The 14,440-nt window shown below is 38.1% G+C and overlaps 1 protein-coding gene across 4 annotated transcripts in view; it reads left to right on the top strand.

Annotated features, from left to right (window-relative positions):
- The window catches only part of CD36 (CD36 molecule), a 37,094-nt gene continuing 25,712 nt past the window's right edge, over positions 3,059 to 14,440 (top strand). Inside the window, exons 1-2 of one of the 4 annotated variants that reach the window (XM_021384471.1) lie at positions 3,059 to 3,316; positions 4,925 to 5,018. The gene's annotated coding sequence lies outside the window, so the exon portion shown is untranslated. Of the gene's footprint in view, positions 3,317 to 3,849; positions 3,990 to 4,924; positions 5,019 to 13,487; positions 13,664 to 14,440 lie in introns of those variants that run through there. The other 3 variants (XM_021384469.1, XM_021384470.1, XM_021384468.1) reach the window with 3 other exon arrangements.

The raw sequence follows: 14,440 nt of genomic DNA, 5'->3' as shown, positions 1-14,440 counted from the left end.
TAACTGGTGTCAATTATTAATGCACAAAACAACAAAGACTCCTCTTGTAAATAGCTTCTGAACATAAATGAAATGTACTGCTATATTTTAGATCTTCTGTTATTAGAGATACCATAATGCACAATGTAGACACCAAATATTTGTAAATGTACTACTTCTTCAAGAATATCCTTCAGCATTGTATAATGTTTCTAAACTTACAAGACATTTGGTAAACACTAATATTGAACTTAATAATATATGAATATCTTATTAATTAAAAGCCATAATTAATTCATATGCTGGTTTGAAGAAAACCTCTCATTGGGATTGTGTCAGCACTCCACTAATCTTAAGCAGAACACTGCAAGCAAGAGTGTTTAGCAAGTTTTAATTGTTAATTAATTATATATTAAATTAATTGCATATTAATTAAAATATGGTGTAATAAGGAATAAGAAAATACAATAAAAACCTAACTGAATCAGAGAATAGGGCAATGTCATGTTGCAATTATTTAATAGCGTGCTTTAGGAACTCTTTCAACTGAAATGAAATTAATCCCTAACAAAACAGAAACAATGGCCATAGCTGTTTAAATTCAAGGTACATCACTGTATTGAATTTTGCTAACTGCAGTACTTTTTCAAGATGAAACTCTTCCCATACCTTGTAAAACTCAGAATGAAATAGGTCCCAATTACAAAATGAAGATGAGATCAGGCTAGATGAAGCCTATATTATTATTATTTTATTAGTTGTTGCTTCCTTTGAATGTCTAACAAAATTAAATTCAAGTTATTTCAGAAATCTTGAAAATCCTTCAAGATCTTTGGAGTGCCTATCTACAATAATTGTTGGTGGTAATATATAGAATAATATTCCCTCTTACTTGTTTAGTAAAAAAAAGGAGACACAGCATCTCACATTGGGAAATACTATGAGTTAACATTTTCCAGAGGAATAAACACTCATGGCAGGTAGTCCTTAGGAACAATTTTTACTTTATCATCTAGTAAGAGTGAGAGGATTCAGCTCCTAGAAAGGTCTGTTCTCTGCAGACAATGAAGAGATTTCAGATAGATATTCAGATATCTACAATGTGGACAACTAAAACTGGAAAGAAGAATCATAACCTGTTAGTTTATTTCTTTCATTTCAGAAAATTATTGTTGATCCGAAATGCACTAAAAATTAAAAAAAAAAAAAGTTGTAGTCTGTTATGTATTTTTATTTGTTTATTTGTTTTTGACTAAGATTGATTAAGTTTTAGTTCTGGAAAATTTGACAGAAGTTCACAAACAAGAAACTCAGTTCTGCTATAGTACACGAAGAATTTACATTACCTTCACAACTGGGAACAACAGTGTGAAGATTTCCTGCAGTATGGTGGTATTCATTTCATTTATACTTATGAATGGGCTTACACTGGATTTTGATCCTTAGAATTGTAAGATCCAAATAAGACATATTTTAGCTGATCCAGAAAGATGTGGCAGTGAAATTAAAAATTAAGTGATGTGTTGAGGGTACACATTTGCACTGGGTCTATACTTTGTAAGCTGATCTTGTCCCATCTACACAGTGTTAACACATGGTCAATGCATAACGTCCAGTTCATAATGTGAATAATACATGTAGTATTAAAACAGTACTTAGATGAGGCATGGTTCTAAAAGTGGAAATCTGTTATAAGCAAATTTAATCTGAAGAAAAGGAAGGTTACAGAGAAATACAGTAGCCACATTAATGGCGGCTGTAGTAACTCAGAAAGGTTGACTGAAGCAATAATACAGTACGTGTGGCAACATGCCAAAGTAATAGGCCTGTATTACCTCCCTATTCTTCAGGTGAGGAGCCTGAATGGTATGAAAAGTATAGCTTGACAAAGTTGTTTGGGGACACATAACACAATTTCGAAGGTCTGTGTAAGCACAAATCCATCTAGTCACACACGTTTCAGTGAGGCACATGGAGGTAAGGTTGCAAGAGGTAAGAGAACTCAGTTACACACCAAGGCTCTGGAGACATTTTTTTAATTGGAAACAATGCACCTATATGTGCGTTCATGTGTATATACACAAGAATGCACAATGCATAAATATTTGTTAGCTCAAAAGTGGAGTATTGCCCCATGGAAGACAGGAAAATATGTTCTCATGTTTAGCATCCATGAAGAGACTCTCAAGCCTCACCAATTCATAAGGCAACATATGCTTGCATTCCAAGATTAAGATTCTTTTCATTACATACAGATGAAGAATCAAAATATCTGCTGTCTCCAAATGATGAAGTGATTGTCTTTTACTAGGATTTGTATGGGCTTGATCTATCAGAGGAGTCTGCCAGGATTGCTGTTGGAAGGCCATAAATTAATCTATACAATTGTTTTGGTCTGTTGTAAGGAGATTTGTACAGATCACTGAGTGTACATACACAGTTTAAGTACGGGTACATTACAGTTATAGACATTAAAACTGAGGCAGAGACACAGTAGATAAACTGACAGATATCAACTGGGAGCTGTCTGTAGTGTTTGATCAAGATTCTGGCATGCTCCCATGTGTACATGGACTTTGGAAAAGAAAATGTTTGGTAATACCTGGATTGGATAAGTGTCGTAAAAACTGTTCTCACATGCCAGGAAGTACAGTGGGATGGAATTTCTCTGTTGCACTAAGGTGCAATGATGTGACGGGAATTGCAGTCTGCTCACTTGAGACTTTTAAGGGTAGAGTTAGTGATATGGTGAAGGTTTATCCCATAAGAGGAGGTGGACAGGCAGCTGAAGTGCAAGGTTTAAGTAAGGAAGATGAAGTCTGCATTAAACAGAATCTGGCAGCTGAGTAAAGGAATTTGGAAGGAAAGACTGGTGAAAACCTAACTAGAAAGCCACTAACCAAGAAGAGCTCACAGTGGAAGAAGTAGCTACCAGAAGCTGGAGGAAAAGATATTTACATGTCTGTAATCCTGTGGCTGTGTTTACCCAGTTACGCTTGGGAGTGTCCTGCTGAATCCTCTCCAATACCATTTAGGGAACCTGATAAGTGACTGTTGTTACTTTTTTCCCAAAACAGAGAAGCCCGGGTATAATTAGACAGAGGGTGTGCACTCCACAAATGTGCCTGGGGTGCTTCATGCTGTGCCCTGTCTTCTCAAAGCAAAAGACAGTGGTGAAGGATACATCCTATTACGTTTCTAGCTGTTGTGGGACAGAAGAGCACCTCACTATTCTTGGCAGTCCAGCATTTCTGCTCCTGCACTGAGTCTGTGTCTGCATTCAGAGAAGTCTGCTGCTCCCAGCCTCTTCTCAGATCCTGTCTCAGTTCTGGTACAGGTAAGCGGAGGATGAGGATTGCCTTTCCTTACTTAGCACATCTGCTTTGTGTGTGGGCGAAGCTGTTCAAGATTCATTTTCTTGGGAGCAGAAACACTTCAGAAAGAGTACTGAATGACAGCTGGACAGTGAAAAAGTAGTTGGCAGGAACACCATGAGCTTTAGTCTTCTGAGGCTTTAGGAAGGAATACTAACAAAAACACGTTACAGGATTAAGGTACCAAACAACAGTTATTTATTATTAATCTTTTCATATAAAATTCATCTGTGTACCTAAGAGCACTGATAAAAATGGCTTTCAGTTTCTCAGTTGCAGTAAGCTTTTGATTAAATGATACTATGAGAAGGAGTATACCAGGACTTCAGAAAGGGGAAAAATAAGTAGAAGAAAGAAAAAAGTAACAAGAGAGATTTGAGGAGAAAATAATTTGGTGAGGGAGGAGACAGATGAGAGGAGATTCTTAATGGAGGAGTGACCACTGAGATGATAGGTTGGAAGGTGAGAGAAAGAGACAGGGAGATGGACGAGGGAGGAGATTATCTGGGAAAGAAATAGGAGTCAAAGGTATCACATGGGAAAAGGGAGGCAGGAGGGAAGTCTGGCAACAAACTGGAGGCTGCAGCTGCAAAAGCCATACAGGAAGCAAGCGACGGGTCTCCAAGAAGACCAAAGGTAGAAAAACAGTATTTATATAAATGAATAGGTCAGAAAATATTCACAAATGGAAGCTTCTGGAATATTTTTATTCCCTTTTCCTCATTTCTTCATTTTCTGACTGGCTTTAAAGACAGAGCTTCACAGAACGCAAGGCAAAGAGTTTTATGACACTGGCTGTTTCTTGAGTTAGAGCATGCAACAAGTAGCTTTCTAGCTCTTGTCACACTGCCTCACTTCAGGGTGCTGTTAACCCTCTATGAAAGGCTGTGACAGCCAGGCTGCCACTGTTGCTGTTTCCTGTAACTATCTGTAAGGAAGTGCCTCAATCTGCTGTTGAAATCCAAAAGTAAATTAAACCCTGAACAGTTCATCACTGCTGTGAGAAAAGGATCTTGCATGGATCCAAAAAGGCAGGCAGGAGGAAGCAATGACTCTGTCATTTGACTTATATGTTCTATTAGACAACAAAGCTCAGAACCAGAGCCTCTGAAGTTCTTTAGAAATACCAATGAATTGGAACAGCTCTATCCACAGCTGTGATCCCTCATTCTGAGCTGCCTGTGCTTTATGTAACTAAGAATATAAACCCGAATCTAAAGAGTTATCTCTAGCATGAAACGCCTCACCTGACGTGCAGGGTCTTGTGGGGATTAAATAGGATTTAGACTGTGTTTGCAAAGAGTTATTGCAAAGACTAGAGGCAATTAAACTTGTTCTGGATAGGCAACAAGGAACGGACACGTTGTCTCCAAGTGCTGGGTGATTGCCGAGGGTAAGGAGCGCAGAGGCAGAGGTTAGCACTGAAAGGAGCACTGAAAGGATTTCTTAGAGCTGGTCTTTCTTGCAAAGCAGGAGGGTGAAAGAGTATTAACTGTGCCATCACTTGAGGCAGTTTACCTACTGCAATTTTCTGTTTCTCTTTGTGGCCTTTGTGGTCCTTGCACTCATAGGACACTGGGCAGCTGCAGAATTGCTGTAGAATTGCTACAGAAACTCATTCTTTCTGTGAATAAGGAGCTAACTTAACAGGCACCGTCCATACAGGTATGTAACCCTGCTTCAGAACTAAATGCAGTTTCTCAGCGCACAGCTGCACATTGTATTAGTTTCCAGTGAGCGTACAATTGCTAAGAAAATACTCCTACATGTCTGAATTACTGAAATCAAAGGCATCATTCAGCTTCTATTTCTTGTCTGCTTATAATTCTAAGAGCCCATTTACCAGAATTTATAAAGAATAAATATACTGCCAATAAAGTGTTTTAATTGCATATTAATGTATTGTTAATTGTAAACTGCAATTAAAATGAAGATATTCAACATTTAAACAGTCTATAACAAGTATATATAATCATTTGTCTGTAAGCCATTATCTTTTATATGTGTCCATGTGACAAACATTTATATATATTTATTATAAGCATGTGAAAGGAAACAATTATGTGATATGGCTGCTTATAAAATATATGCGTTACAAATGAGCATGAAAATACTGAAATAATAATTAAATACAGAAAAATGTGTATGTCTGAGTGGATTTAAAATTATAATTCATGCCCAGTAAAGATCCTGATGTAACATTTATTAATTTCATCTTATCATGGATTTCATGATAAGAAAATTTCTGAGATAACTCAGAAAATGTACTGTAACCACACATATACTAATAACTTGTTCTATTTTAGTGATCTGATTCTCTTTCAAAGCTGATGTAATCACTATGATATAAACTCAGTGATTTTTTTTTAACTTGATAAAAGTACCCTATTTATATAGAAAGTGTAGTCTGTAGTTGTCTGGTGTCAGAGATTTTTTTCATGTCCTCAAGATATGCTTCATAAACTCATAATGAGCAAAGACAGGAAAATGGAGAAAAATGAAGGTTTTTTTTTTTTTACCAGTTAAATTATTATGTTTTTGAACTACTTTGTATGTAACTGATAGTTACATGCATATTTCTGTAACATGTTTTCATCTGAAAGTATAGTGTTGTATTGTAGCAACAGAATAGTGTATAATCTGAGAAGTTCAAGGTATCTATTAGCTGCCTGTTTTGTCCCCTACCAGAGCATAGATTTCACCACTAGTACTTTTTCTACTGGTCTGTTCTACATAGTTATTAGTCTTTCCTAATATGCAATAACTCTTCACATGTTTTCCTAATCTCTCTAGACTTTCAGCTGTTGCCAAGGTATCTTTTTGTGGCCTAGCTCACCAGATCCGTAAGGAAAGGTTATAGAAGGTGAAAAACTGTTGTAGCACATTTTCTTGAAACAGTTGGAGTACTGCTCTCTCATGCAAAGGGTTAGGCAAGACCCACACAGTCTGAACTGCTGCTCCCAGCTGGAGGGGAAGATAAAGTTTTCTCGAGAGAGTTTCCATTAACTCTGTGGTGTGATAGCTGTAGTCTCTGAGATATCCCTTCGAGGGACAAAGCTGTATCAGGACGGACTTTGTCCCGTATTAATTTTGTAGATAATGTTTTCTGTTTTCCTTTCTTCTAGTAGGAAAAATTCTGTCTCCTGACAGAGGTCTGGGTCTCCAGATACTATCCCAACTACTGATTCTGATTCAAAAGGAGAGGGTAATGAATTGTCCCAGGACATAGGACTATTTAAATAAAGACTCCTCTGACCCCTTTGCACTTGGGTTGGACTAATCCCAGATATGTATACAGACTGGGAGAAGAACTCCTTGAGAGTAGCCCTGCGGAGAAGGACCTGGGTGTCCTGGCGCATGAAAAACTGAACATGAGCCAGCAGTGTGCTCTTACAGCCTGGAAGGCCAGTGGTATCCTGGGCTCCATCAGCAGAGGGGTGGCCAGCAGGGAGAGGAAGGTGATTGTCCCTCTCTACTCTGTCCTTGTGAGGCCCTATCTGGAGTACTACGTCCAGGTCTGGAGCCACCAATACAGGAAAGATGTGGAGCTGTTGGAGAAGATCCAGAGGAGGACCATGAAGATGACTGGAGCACCTCCCCTATGAAGACAGGCTGAGGGAGCTGGGCTTGTTCAGCCTGGAGAAGAGAAGGCTGCAAGGAGGGCTCATTGCAACCTTCCAGTATTTAAAAGGAGATTATAAAAAGAAGGGGAATCAACTTTTTGTAAGGGTAGATAATGATAGGACAAGGGGAATGGTTTTAAGCTCAAGAAGGGAAGGTTTAAATTGGATCTCTGGGGAAATTCTTCACAGTGAGAGTGGTGAGGTGCTGGAACAGGCTGCCCAGAGAGGCTGTGGATGGAGATGTTCAAGACCAGGTTGGATGCGGCCCTGCGCAACCTGGTCTAGTACCAGATCTGGAGGTTGTCAGCCCTGCCTGTGGCAGGGGAGTTGGAACTTGATGATCCTTGGGTTCCCTTCCAACCCAAGCCATTCTATTATTCTATGATTTAAAGTATTAAAGGATTGGAAGGTTAGAGCCGTTTTTTTTTTCTTTTTTTCCTTTTTTTCTTTCTTTTTCCTGGAAGTAGGTTCATGATTTGGCTTTAATGCCTCATGTTTATGTGGTAGAACTGAAGTCTTGGGGAAGAGCTACATGTTGCTCAGACCAGGGATGTCTCTCCAGGTCTGGAACATGTCACCTAAAAGAAAAGGTTTCAATTATTTGCCAGGTCTCTGTCACTAGGGAAGTCACCAAAATGTTAACCTTAAAATTGCTTCTTAATTCATTGGAAAACTCACTTGTAAGTACTACACAAACAAAATTCTGGTTAGCTGGTAGGCTAAAGCTAATATAATGACTACCAAGTCATTCATCAGAGCCACTTCCACTGTCTGGTTGGGATGATTCATTACGATGACTGTTTCTCAACCAGGTATTGCACCAGTGAAGGCGTTTAAAATTACTCTGTTATTCTGTGCCAAGGAGCAGAGTTTTGCAAGAAGTGGAGTATGTCCAAGTGAGGACAAGATTTGTTGAATTTCGCTTGACTTTCAAAAGACACATGTTTCAAAATTTTTCTCCCTTACCATAAGAGCCTTCTCTCTGTGTCCTCCTTAAGTTTCTAATAGAAAAGTCTCTGGCATTAACAGACTGACCTAGTCCTTTAGCTAAAAGACATTTAGAGGCCTGTGCTGCTTCAGACTCGCACAGAAACTTGAGTTATTATACTACATTTTCTGTATTGTGTTCATTTCTACATTCTGAATAACTCACATGAACACATGGGAGTGGAAAAGTCAAAGCCTGCTGTACCCCTGCCTCTGTTATGCTTTCATACCTGCTAAAATGAATTGAAAATAGTTTTTAAATGTAATTTTGAGAACTGAGAAAGGCAGCAATTCATGCATGCCATAGTGAGTAAAGAAGAATGCAGATTCAGTATTTCTGGGTAAAAAAGAATTGAAATAGCTAATGGGACTTTCATCGCCCAATTTGCCCTTAAATAACCTAGTTGCAGTTTAATAGAGAAACACATCATTGACAGGAGCCAAATGTATCACACTCTTTCCACTATATTGCTGCCAAGTTGGCTTGAGTCAGTGGTATTTTAACATGCTTTCCATATCATCAGAACACATGGAGAATCACAAGGGACGGCACCTTAGGTACTAAAAGTTCATAGAGCTGAGAAAACTGTTTTTGAGAGTCACTTCTGGGTAATGAAAGAGTAGCACATAAGTTTGAAATGAGTCTTCTGAGCTGTGATGGGATCAAGTATGGTGTGCTCGGGAGGATCTTTTTCCAGGTTAAAGCGGGCTGAAGACTGCTTGATATGAGCGGCTGTAGTATGCCTTAGGGCATAGACTGCAGAGCCTTGAAGGCCAACACGTGTGCAGTAAAAGTCTATGATGCAAGGTGGGCAAAAAATGCTGCACCTCCTCAGTCTTTGGCCAAACTTTCCTTTGATGTCAGGTGGTAAAGATTTTGAACTTTTTCCATTACATTTTCTGTTTGCTTTGCAACTTGTTTGCACTCATCAGAACCTTGTATAACTGTCATGGTACTATTGATATGACACACTGATGAAAGGAGGAGCCAAAAATCTCACTGGGGAGCCTGAGTGGAAGTGCTCTAATATTAAAATCTAAATCTAATAAATCTAAATAAATAAAATCTAAAATATCTAAAATTTAGATGTCTAACTTAACAAGTCATTTAGGTGGAAGTCATTCAGGAGAGGACAGGAAATCAATACCTCTTCCTTAGTTCACATGGCTAATTTTCACCTGGTTAATGTTATTTGCAACAAATATTTGTAGATAATGTTAAGCAAGAAAAGAATTGCTATGAAAATTAATTTAGGTCCTTAGGGAGAGATATTAAAAGCAGAACTGAAAAAACTGAAGTATCTTAGTATTTCCCTCTTTTAAAGTGAAGTTAGTACTCTATGCCATGTAACCCTCTTCTTTCCCATGACCTTTGGAAAATAAGATAATACAAAATATCAGTCACAGTAAGAGTAGCTGAGACAAAGACAGTGAACATATCATTCAGGAAAAGAAAATAAAATTCTACTTTTAAAAAAAAATTATATTGGTGTTATGAATTCAATTTTTTTCAGGCAGTATATTTATATAGGTGATGCTCAGTCTAGGGGATCCTTGTAAGCAATAGGAGTGAAGCAAATTGTTGAATCTGGTCCAAGTGGAAAGCTGGCATGCTACTTATGTATTATATGATTAGATGATACACAGCAGGTTTTCGTTGCCAGAGGAAATCACACTATCTTTCATGAATACAAAAACTTTACTCCATATAAAAGAACATCTCCCATGCATGCAGAAGAGCAAAATTCTTATCTAGTCAGTGGCATATTGCACATTTTCTTCTGCAGATGATTCACCTTCCTCAGCGTCCTCCTTAGTAAAACACAGGTCACATAAGAGGAGTGTGCTGAATCAGAAAGAGGTTATTTGTGGGTAGGAGACACTTGGTCTTGTGAATGCTTTGAATCTTTCATGACTAAATAAAATGCAACCTTTCTTGTGGGACTTAATAACTGTGGGTAACCCTAAGAGGACCACTGTGTGGTGGCAACAGGATTTTGAACTACCCAAAACAAACTGTTGCTTTTACTTGCCATAGAGAGGAGGTAAGCACAATTTCTCACACCTTTACTTCAAAATAGGAAGAGTATCTAAAAGATTTTAGGAAGACAGGCTTTGAATGCTGAGAATGTTAACTTCATCTTCTGCCCTAGGGACTGGCACTTTATTTAACAAATGAAAGGTTTTCTTTTTCTTACTTTCTTTTCTTTTCCTTGTTGTTTCTGTTCAGAGAGTGCAAAAGTAATTGTAAGTGTTTCTTGGAGTTTTCTAATGTTTTGAATGTTAAGATTAGACAGATGAAGAAAGCCCAGCAAGTGGCTTTTCTGTGAATGTGGAAGCATGCCATACAAAGTCACGCCTTAGAATACATCAGAGAATTCCCACAGGAATGTGGGAACATTTATGGGACATACCTCAGAATTCAAATTATGTGAACCATTAAAGTATGTCATCCCCTCTGATTGATAGGATCTTAACATAAAAACAAAGAGAACCCCCCCAAAAAATAACAGAATAGGTTGCTGAGTATTTAGTAATCTCACAACATACAGAAAGACTGTATCTCTCTTCATTTGCTCCTTCTATGTTTAGAAAGCGTGCCAAAGAAAGTGATTTCCAAAAGTACCTATTAGGAGTTGCCTAAAAAATCCAGGAATCACACTAATCTCTTAAGAATTTTATTATCAATAGTATATGTCAAGAAATGGGGGTAGAGTTCATACAGGGTGCTTCCTGTGGTTTTCTGTCATCAAATATATGAGTGTCATTTCTTTACAATCTCTTTGTGGAAGCAATTTGCCTGTTGTCATACCACAGGAGATTCTGATGAAGTATGTAATTTTTTGCTTTTTCTGTCATTACAGTTTGTGTCTCTGCTTTCTCCCCTGTAATCTCTGAGCTCTGATCTGAAGCCAGAAACAGAAGTACCATTAAGTACTTCTGTTTTTTCTTTTTTTAAAATTCTTTTATGAAACAGAAAAATAACAGACATTTGAAAGTGAAAAACTCCCTTTGTTTCAAATTCCTTCAGCTGGTTTCTGTTGTTGAATCTGACAGTCCTGGTTTCACCACCAAGGACAGCTTGCCAAAACAGTTTCTGCTTCAGTGGCTCTTTGTCCAGGTGGAAACTGGTCGAAAGGGGTGTCTCCAGGAGGCTGTCTAAAGACTGGTACTCTTTAACATCTTTATCAGTGACACAGATTATGGGATCAAGTGCCCCCTCAGCAAGTTTGCTGAAAACACCAAGATGAGTAGAGCAGTCGATACAACAGAAGGAAGGGATGCCATCCAAAAGAACCAGGATAGGCTCTAAAAGTGGGCCCACAAAAACCTAATGAGGTTCAACAAGGCAAAGTGCAAGACGTTGCGCTTGGGTTGGGGCAATCTCAGATATGTATACAGACTGGGAGAAGAACTCCTTGAGAGCAGCCCTGCAAAGAGGGACTTGAGAGTCCTGATGGACGAAAACCTGGACATGAGCTAGTAGTGTGCACTTGCAGCCCGTAAGTCCAATTCTGTTCTGGGCTTCAGGATAGTGGCCAGGAGGGAGAGGGAGGTGGTTGTTTACATCTGCACTGCCCTTGTGAGGCCCCATTTGGAGTACTGCATCCAGGCTTTGGGCACCCAGCCCAAGAAAGATGCGTATCTTTTGGAGTGGGTCCAGAGGAGGCCATGGAGGAGATAAGAGGATTGGAGCACTTCCCTTGTTAAGAAAGGTTGAGAGAGTTGGACTTGTTCAGCCTGGAGAAGAGAAGGCTCCAGGGACAAGACAAAACAAAACAAAATAAAATGAAACAAACTTAATACCACAGAAAAACAGCAGCAGACATTCTGCTCTCTTGTGAATGGTGCATACTGGTCCCTATGCATCACAAAGGAAGAAAATGGATGTGGAAGAGAATATATCCGTGGGCAGATGTGACTAATTGGAATTGCCTCCTTTTAGAAGAGACGAATAAGTGGAGAATAAGTCAGCACAGCTTGGGAAGAAAGCAGGGGGGAAAGAATTCCTAACATGAGCATCCTCAGGACAGTATCATATGAAGATACTTCCAGTGGAAATAATGATATTTATAATCACAGAACTGTAGGGGTTGGAAGGGATCTTTAGATCATCAAGTCCAACCCCCTGCTAAAGCATGTTCCCTATAGCAGGTTGCACAGGTAGGCATCCAGGTGGGTCTTCATTATCTCCAGGGGAGGATACTCCACAACCTCTATGGGCAGCCTGTTGTAGCGCTCTGTCACTCTGACAGTAAAGAAGTTCTTCCTTGTGTTATTATGGATCTTCCTGTGTTCCAGTTTCTGCCCATAAAAATAGTGCATGTGAACCATAGCATGAAGGACCACTTCTTTCCACAGTTAAACTTCAATCTTTAATTAGAAAAAGTGAATGACAGTTTCACTGCCTTTTCAAGGATATGAAACTGGAGTTAGTCAAGGTCACCAACATTTCCTGACAGTGAGTCTACTACAGAGACTGACCTTCATGTTACTTTCTAAGAACTAGGGTCACTGTCACTATTGCTTTCCCCACCAGGAGGAAAAAATCAGGTTCATTATCTTGCACTGATTTAGCAGAAGTAGATTAAAGGAAGGGAGCTTCTTCCACAACAGTTCAACTTTCAAATAGGGCAATATCAAAAACAGAACAGTAAGGAGGAAGTTAAAACATGTAACAAATACTGAATATGTCAATCACAAAATATTCAGTGCTATATTCTAAAAGTCTGGACCTAAAAATCTATTTTTTGGAGTATTTTCTCTCTTCTAATCAAGAAAACCACTTCTAAATCACTTCGTCTTGATGCTGCCAGGACCTTTTAAAACAGTCCATTCATTTAATTCACAGGGGTGAAGAGGTATTTAAAAAATATATTTCTGCAAAAGTTTGCCCAACTGATAATTTTTAGTTTACGCTGTGCTGGGATAACACTTCAGGCAACAAAGAGCAATGTAAATCTAACTGATTTTTAGAAACATTAACAGAAAGGATCTTGTGATGATAAGTTTTTTGAACTTGCAGTCCAAGAGGAAGAGTGTTAGCACTTCATGAGGAAATGTTGTAATCCAACTTGTGAAAAAAATCAATTTTAAAAATCTTCTGATGTTTCCTGATTTTTGTTTTACTTGAAAATATACTGTCATGATGATTAAACTGCAAAGGGTTTCATACTGTATTTTGACACGATAACTTGAATAGTAAGGCTTAATACGGCAAGGCATGCTATATAGCGAAGGGTATTTGAAAATATTCAATATCTTGAAGGAGCTGTTAAGCAAGTTATTCACAACTTGCTAATATGAGCACTTTCAAAGCAAATGGATATTAGGAGAGAAGTGACCAGGAATGAAATAAGTAAATTACCCTTTTGTCTCCTTGACCTTTGACTCACTTGGATCAAAATTTGGCGGAGATTGCAGCTGCTAAGTATATTACCATGGGATGTAGGTAGTGGCATTTAGTCAGACTGCAAAAATAGACATTCCCCTCCCCAAACACCAATACAACTTAATTTTTTCTTCTGGCAGAAAGATAAACAGGGAACTGACATCTCTTGGAATATATAAGCGCCCCCTCGGTGCTCTGAGGGTTTGTGCTTGGTGGGGAGTTTAGCTGCTTGTCTTCTTGTAACTCAGTGCAAGTTGTGTGTTAAGTGCCTGTACATTCAGCCGAAAAGCCAGTTGCCTTTATTCAAGGTGAGTCATATGATACAACATTTAAAATCAGGGGGTTTTCCTCAGAAATACTTTTAAATTCACTTGATGGAAAAATCTTGAATGTAATTGTTTGTAATAAAAAATAAAATGATAGGATTTTGCAACACTGCAAGGAGAAATAAAAGTGTACATGCATTAGTGGACCTCTTTATAATTTTAACAGTGGAATTTTATTTTCAGTGTTGCTGGTTTTCCCAATTTCATTCTGTCATTTGATATTTAGTATTATTGAAATTACAGTTCCTGAAATCAGGTGGATATTTAGAAAATGCATATTTTTAAACTGATATTTGTAACATTTGCTATTGCAATATTGTAAATATTTTTTTAAATATTTTTAAAAAAAGCAGAAATACTCTCTTCCCTGAAAATGTATCTCTGAAATATTTCATGATTTTTAATATCACCTCCTAACTTCAAACAGAGTAAGTGGAATTATGTTTTAAAAGAACAATGTTTGTGGGCTAAAATCCTAGTCAGTATTTTCAAAACTTCTTGTTTTCATTATGAATACTTCCCTGCTTACTTTTTGTTAGATGGGGCAGCAAACTGAGTTCAATGGCAGAATAAAAGAAGTCCATGCCAAAAAATGTTTTAAAATGACTGTTGGATCTGGGGAAATCATTAAGGAAGTGCAGACAATATGCTTCAAGTTTTGTAAGGGCTTACTTTGAATTGATATGTAAAAACATATAAGTGAAGTTGGGAAGAAATGTTCTTATTGGAAATTACTACTTTAATGTTTACATTTTATGT

This window comes from Numida meleagris, chromosome 1 (genome assembly GCF_002078875.1).
Source record: "Numida meleagris isolate 19003 breed g44 Domestic line chromosome 1, NumMel1.0, whole genome shotgun sequence".
NCBI classification, from domain to species: Eukaryota; Metazoa; Chordata; class Aves; order Galliformes; family Numididae; genus Numida; species Numida meleagris.
This window is presented reverse-complemented; position numbering and strand designations above follow the sequence as displayed.